At 44.7% G+C, this 7,656-nt stretch overlaps 1 non-coding gene across 1 annotated transcript; it reads right to left on the bottom strand.

Moving 5' to 3' along the window:
• Positions 1-2,375: 2,375 nt before the first annotated feature.
• Positions 2,376-2,447, bottom strand: Trnat-ugu (transfer RNA threonine (anticodon UGU)). Its single transcript has one exon. It is a non-coding gene; the product is annotated as a tRNA-Thr (tRNA).
• Between the last annotated feature and the right edge of the window lie 5,209 nt (positions 2,448-7,656).

Genomic DNA, 7,656 nt, shown 5'->3' with positions numbered 1-7,656 from the left:
AATAGTATCTTGCCACCAAGAACTACTATAGAGAACACTGCAAAAAAGTTATCGAAAGAAACACTGGGAAAAAGCTCAGATTACTGAAGTGTCGAGGCACGCGCGGACTCAGACTGATGAGAGACATCGAAAATGTAATATATAAAAGAAAACATCTAGCAACATCCCTTGTTTGCTGGTAAGTGGTTAAGTATAAGATTAGCACCTTTTGTACTTGAAGAATGCATCAAATGCGGTATAATCACGCGCGTGTTGAAATGTATGCCACGTAGAAAAAGGAGACAGAGAAAAGTAAAAAAGAAACATGAGGAAGAAGACAGAATGAAATACCTAAAATATATGTATATACGTAAGGAACTGTTTCCCTGCAAAGGAAGGACTTGTCGATGGCCTGGTAGAGAGGTTCGCAACATATCTGACCAGCAGACAAAAGCTAGCAGATTTTTTTTTTCTCCGGGGAGCGTGCTTTTAGGAGCCTGAGCATGGTGCTGGAGCAGGGCCACGTGGAGCCGAAGGAGAGGAAGACGACTGATTCACTATATACGTATGTCTTGAAGGACGACGACAGCAACAAAAAAGTCACAGTTTCGTCTCAAGGGCGAAGCAATGAAAACGATAGCTAAAACTTGGTATGTGACAGGAAGAACGACAAGCAACTACAAGCTTGCTGCGCGTTGCTCAAGCACAAATGAACCAGGAAAAGACAACGCATAAGGTGAGTGCGAACTAACGACTGTCACAGCTCGACACTTGCGGCACGCTGCTCAAACGCGCGTTGCTCACAGAAGCACGAGCGCGAACTGTCACATTTGATACTTCAACTAGCCCCTACTTTGGAACTTCCAGCTAGCAGCATACTCTTTTCACAAACGCGGCCGCTGCAGCGAGCAAAGTGACCTTCGTGCGGTCTATAGATTCAACGCAAACTTCGCGGTGAAAGCACAAGACCTACAAAACTTCCCCTCAAGAGATTAGCGCGCGAGCATGGTAGTACAAGTCCGAGACACACAAACCAACTCCAGCGAAAAACTATAGAGTTTTAGAATTTTGGGGACCCACGAAATTTGCGAGCCGCCGAAAGGCGTGCGCAGAACGCGGGTCACCCTCGGACTCTTGCGCTCGCATTGTCCCAAGACCCTGTAGCGCCCTACAATGGGCGGCGAAAAAAAAAAAACCATAGAGCGCGGGGCCTCAAGAGAAGAAAATAAAGGTGGCGCTAAACAGCGGCACGTGAGGCCACGGCTCGCATTCTCCGCTGGCATCGATTCTGGTAACTAACATATAACTCCAGTTAGGTCCGCTTGGTACATATTCCGGAGGCTAAAATTACAGCGCAAACGCACTTCTTTGTCCTTCTTACTTCTTCTTTACTCCTTTGTCCATGCACACATCTGAATATGATTTCATGTTTTTGCGTATTTAATACACTGTCATCCTTGTAACACGTTTTGGTTTAGAGCATCTGCGATAAGGTTTACTTGGGCTTATATATGCATTGGCGCATGAAAAAAATTACGCCACGCCTGCGCGGAAAGCGCAGCACAGTCACAGCGAAAGCTGGAAGAGTGGCATTTCTAGAGCCCGTTGTAAACTCTCTTGGGGCTACTAATACAAGTACACTAGCAAGGTACCCACTACGCCATAAATCACAATATTTTTGAAATTGGGAAGCACCTACAACGCCATTATTCGTCATTGTGCGCAGAAGCGAGGTTCCAGCTACACATATGTAAGGCATTATGTGCACTTTGTTTACGTGACGACTGATGACGATGAAGAATGGTGGCTCAGCCCTTTCTAATGGGTTGGAAGCTTTAAACGGCTCACCAGTTACGTAATTCGCATTGTGTGACGCCTGGTCGCTATTTAACTCTCCCACCATGCAATATATCATACATTGACGTGAGAAAGAGAGACAGAGAGGGGGGCGGAAGAACTTTATTGAGACCCTGAGGAAATGGATGATGGGCTCATGGGCTTCCTTGGCAACCAATGCAAGTGCACTTGCGAGAAACCCACTACGCTATAAATCATCATAATTTCTGTGAAATGGAAATGTTTACGTGACGACTGATGACGATGAAGAATTGTGCCTCAGCCCTTTGTAATGGGCTGGAAGCTTAAACGGCTCACCAGTTACGTAATTCGCATTGTGTGACGCCCGGCCGCTATTTAACTCTCCCACCATGCAATATATCATACATTGACGTGAGAAAGAAGGAAAGGAGATGATTTTTAAGGGCTCGTTTTTATCTTTGTTAGACACAACATTAATGAGAACTAACAGACAATAACGCCAAGGAAAGTATAGGGGGTGTTATCTGTAGTATTTAGAATATAAATGTGAAGAAAGTAAAGTGGACGAAAAGATGACTTGCCGCCGGCAGGGACCGAACCTGCGACCTTCGAATAACACGTCCGATGCTCTACCACTGAGCTACGGCGGCGGTCATCCTCCCGTCCACTTTGTGGGGTATATATGTTGATTTTAAACCTAGGAGTGTTAGTCAGCGCCAATCGCAGCCATGGCGGCGAGTGTGGAACACTCTTTTTTTGCCTGTTGGCGTCACGTAGCACGTGATCTTTTTACGAGCTGGCAGCTGACCAATAATCCCTCGCATACTACCTGAAGGCATTACGTCTGCCAGGACGAGACCCTCGCTATGAATGAAGGAAAGGAGATGATTTTTAAGGGCTCGTTTTTATCTTTGTTAGACACAACATTAATGAGAACTAACAGACAATAACGCCAAGGAAAGTATAGGGGGTGTTATCTGTAGTATTTAGAATATAAATGTGAAGAAAGTAAAGTGGACGAAAAGATGACTTGCCGCCGGCAGGGACCGAACCTGCGACCTTCGAATAACGCGTCCGATGCTCTACCACTGAGCTACGGCGGCGGTCATCCTCCCGTCCACTTTGTGGGGTATATATGTTGATTTTAAACCTAGGAGTGTTAGTCAGCGCCAATCGCAGCCATGGCGGCGAGTGTGGAACACTCTTTTTTTTGCCTGTTGACGTGAGAAAGAGAGACAGAGAGGGGGGCGGAAGAACTTTATTGAGACCCTGAGGAAATGGATGATGGGCTCATGGGCTTCCTTGGCAACCAATGCAAGTGCACTTGCGAGGAACCCACTACGCTATAAATCATAATTTCTGTGAAGTAGGGAAGCAGCCACTATGCCATTTTTCGTCATTCAACGGAGAGCCGTGGTACCCGCTAAAAACATGTAAGACATTATGCGCACTTTGTTGGTGTTGTGCCTGATGACGATGAAGAATTATTGCAGAGTCCCTTGTAGTGGGTTGGAAGCATCCAACAGCCCGCTCGTTGTGCAACTCGCATTGTGTGACGCCTGGTTACGGAATTCGCGTGGTGTGGTGCGTGGTTGTTATTTCACTCTTCTACCACACTAAATTACATATGTTAATGTGGTTCCTTCTGGACATGAAGCCTGTATAGGGTCGCTTTGCAAGGCGGTTCCAAGCACCGGTACGGCTCTGAGGTACAACACTGGGCTCCCACGCAGAAGGCCCAGGTTCGAACCCCGTTCCATCCTGAAATTTTTTCCTTTTTCGTTTCTTTTTCTTATTTCGAGCGATAGTGGTTACGGACACCGGCGGCGGCGGACAACTACGCCACCAAAAATGGCCGTTGAAATGATCTCATAACAGCTTTCGCTGTAAAAGACATGTCCGTTTGCTTCATTCTCGCTCCCCCCTGTTTTAGGAGTGTATATATGGAACAGCCCAGCGGCGCTAGCGACAACGGCAGAACCCGCCAATAGTGTCCGTATACAGTGAAACCTCGGTGATACTAATCTCACGGGACCACCAAAAATATTCGTATCATCCGAAATGAGTATCACTAGAAAGCATGCAAAATTAGCATGCAGCAAAAGAAAGCTGGCGTACATATTCATTTATTGTTTGTCAGGGCTGGGACAACGTCAGGAAGAATCCTGAATGAATGTCAGTTAAGTTTTTAGATGTCGGCAATCATACCAACACTCGTAAATATAAGGCCCGAACGTGCGCATTTAATTAATGAAGCAGGTGCGTTCTAACCCGCGATACTCGGAGGCCGTGACGAGTCCCTTAAGGTTTATTCACGTAAGTCATGCTGTACATGACATGCTTGTCATGATTTTCATGTTAAGTCTTATTATTTATGTTCGTCACACAGTCACGTCGCGCAATACCAATTTCGGGGTAGATGAAGCTAGCGAAACTGCCCCCAGCGCAACATGAGTGTGGCACGTAAATCGTGCTGTACATGACATGCTTCCCATGATTATCATGTTAACTCCTATTATTTATGTTCGTCACACAGTAACGTCGCGCCATACCAACTTCGGGGTAGATCAAGCTAGCGAAACGGCCGCCAGCGCACCATGAGCGTGGTACATAAGTCATGCTGTACATGACTTGTGTGTCATGACTTTCATGTTAACTCGTGTTATTTGTGTTCGATACACAGTAACGTCACGCAATACCGATTTCGGGGTAGATCAAGCCAGCAAAACGGCCGCCAGCGCACCATGAGCTTGGCACATAAGTCATGCTGTACATAACATGCGTGTCATGTTTTTCATGCTAACTCGTGCTATTTATGTTCGTTACACAGTAACGTCGCGAAGTACCAATGTTGGTATATATCAAGCTAGCGAAACGGCCGTAAGAGCACCAAGACTGTGGCATGTATATCATGCCGTTCATGACATGCATCTCATGATTTTCATGTTATGACTCGTCATTCATGTTCGTCATACAGTCATGTTATGCCATGCCAATTTTGGTGTACATTCGATTAACGAAACGAGCAGGAGAGCACAATGTAGTAGGCGGCTAGATAGATAGATAGATAGATAGATAGATAGATAGATAGATAGATAGATAGATAGATAGATAGATAGATAGATAGATAGATAGATAGATAGATAGATAGATAGATAGATAGATAGATAGATAGATAGATAGATAGATAGATAGATAGATAGATAGATAGATAGATAGATAGATAGATAGATAGATAGATAGATAGATAGATAGATAGATAGATAGATAGATAGATAGATAGATAGATAGATAGATAGATAGATAGATAGATAGATAGATAGATAGATAGATAGATAGATAGATAGATAGATAGATAGATAGATAGATAGATAGATAGATAGATAGATACGGTCAAAGTCGCAGAAATTCGCTAAGAAATGCTTCGCATTTAATAGAAGAAATTTGACAGTGAGTACAGTTATTTGCAGCGCCACCGCACGGGATTGAATAAAAACGTAAAGTATGGCCTCCGAGATTTTCGCGAATACGAGACTCGAAATGAGATTTGACATTTCACGTTGCTTTTTGTAGCAATACGTAGCAACAAAAGCTAGTTTTAAGAAACAAAGGAAGACCAACACAGACATAAAATGTGACACTAAGAATAAAAACCCACCATCTACAGCTGCGATGCGAACCTGAGTCTTTTGAGTGGGAAGCGGGCATTCTAGCCCTGCACCACTCTGGCGGAGCCGCGGGAAACTCTTAAAAGAAGACACATTGCAGACTACCGAACGCAGCCCCGCAGGTGGACTGATCCTCTTTGGGCTTCACTCTACATAGGCGCTGCGGCCGTTCCGAGCACTCCCCTGTTATAGTACACTCTAAGCTAAGGGACGGCATCTATGCGTAGTAATTGTCGGAAATGAAGGGAATTCGGTGTTTTGCTATCGCGGAAAAGAAAACCTGTTCAAATTAAATACTGGGGCTTCACGTGCCAAAACAGTTACACTATAATGAGGCACGCGAGAGTGGAAGAACTCGGCATTAATTTGAAGTAACCGGGTTTGTTCAACTTGCACTTAAATCTAAGCAGGCGTGCGCTTTTGCATTTCGCCACCATCGATATGTAGTCTTCATGGCCGTGAAGCGAACCCTCGCCCTCGTGCTTAGGAGTGCAATGCCACAACCTCTAAACCATTACGGTGCGGTTTAAAGTTAGTCCGTACTGGCGTGCGCAGTGCAAATATTCAATATGCTGCATACGTGTTCCTAATTCTGTTCCCTCGTGTTTGCCCGGTTTCCGTGACGTAGAGTATTGAGATATGCGTAGCAGCGTATTGACGTTCCTACGTGCCCTTATCTATTTCGCGAAACCTAAGAGCACGATGATTTTTTCATCTCTTCACCCTGGAAATGCTGCCGTCACGGCTTCAAGGAAAGCTCATGACCTCTTGTTTAGGAGAGCAACGTGCCATAGCCTCTAAACCACTACAGCAGAAATCTTTCGATATATACTGACGCACACGTAGTTGTTAGTCAGTACATTCGACAGTGCTGACTAACTAAGTGTTAGTGCATGCTCATTGATTTGTTCCCTCCCGTCGCGCCGTGGTTTTCCGTGAAGTCTGTTATTCAGATGTGTTTGCGCAGCATGCTGACGTCTGTAAGAAATTTCCTGTATTCGCGTCCGCGGTACTTGAAGTGAATGTGCTAGCTAGCTGTGTTTTTTTAAACTATTAAGCTCACGCTGCCATATCTTTATTACGGTTTTATTAAACGAGCTAATGATACGAGATACATTGAACACTGAGACTTCGTATGGCAAAAAATATAGTGATAATTAATTGAGATCGAAATACCATTTAAGCTTCATTCTAAAGGGTGGCTTCTTCTATGAAGCGAAAAGGACGCTTTGGATGCAGTTCCAATTGGCGTCATAAAAATGCTACTCCTTCAGTTTTGTTCTCACGAAATAGGTTAACCAGTACTACTTTAAGGTGCGCCAAAACCTTTCCTACTTATATAGGGGACAAAATGTGAAAGGGGCGCTGAAGCACAAGAAAAAAACAAAAAAGCGAGATTACGGTGCCATTTTAGAATTTTTCCGGCGGTTAGCTCGAAGAGAACGTTCAAAAATGGGCGTAGACTGGAGCAAATGACTACGTTGGTGAAATGCGGGGATCGTGCCTCTAGCGATATCGCGAACCCCTTCGCCACCGACGGTCCACAGGGGCCTCGTGACGTCATCGTAAAGATGCTCAAAACAGTTGTCTTCCGTTCGCAGAAGGGGATACAGTCGACGCACATGTTGCCAGCGTTTTTATTTTCGCTACATATAAGCGTATCTGTTCTGTTCTGTTATAACTGGCTTGCGGAGGAGCGGTTGCACTTCATATCACCTCGGCTACTCCATTTCCTGCAGCGAAAAAGAAAGTGGTTACCCAAAAACCAAACCAAAAAGTACAAAAAAGACATGTAGCACACTGTAACAAATCAAGAAATTAACATCGCGACGAAGAGTTCGCTTACAAGAGTTCACTTTTTCGATTGAACGTTCACACGCACACATTTCTATCCAAGTTCTACGCGCAGTATAGTATAAGGAATAATATCATTTAGTATATAGCTACGCATAACCAGCTGTCCATTACAAGCGCTTATCTAGTCCAGTGTCCACTAAGAAGAGTATAGCTTCTAATATAATGAACTGTAGCAATAATATTCAGTCAATTTTCAGCACCACCGCGCGTACTTGAGCAAGTCGACCGAGTACGAGTTGGCAGAATTAATTCACAAGGTGCAGGCGACGGCACACACGACAGCCTACGATCTCTATCGACTAGCAGGATAGCCTAGCGCTGATGACGACCGACT

The sequence above is a fragment of the Rhipicephalus sanguineus genome, chromosome 8 (genome assembly GCF_013339695.2).
Source record: "Rhipicephalus sanguineus isolate Rsan-2018 chromosome 8, BIME_Rsan_1.4, whole genome shotgun sequence".
In the NCBI taxonomy this organism is placed as follows: Eukaryota; Metazoa; Arthropoda; class Arachnida; order Ixodida; family Ixodidae; genus Rhipicephalus; species Rhipicephalus sanguineus.
This window is presented reverse-complemented; position numbering and strand designations above follow the sequence as displayed.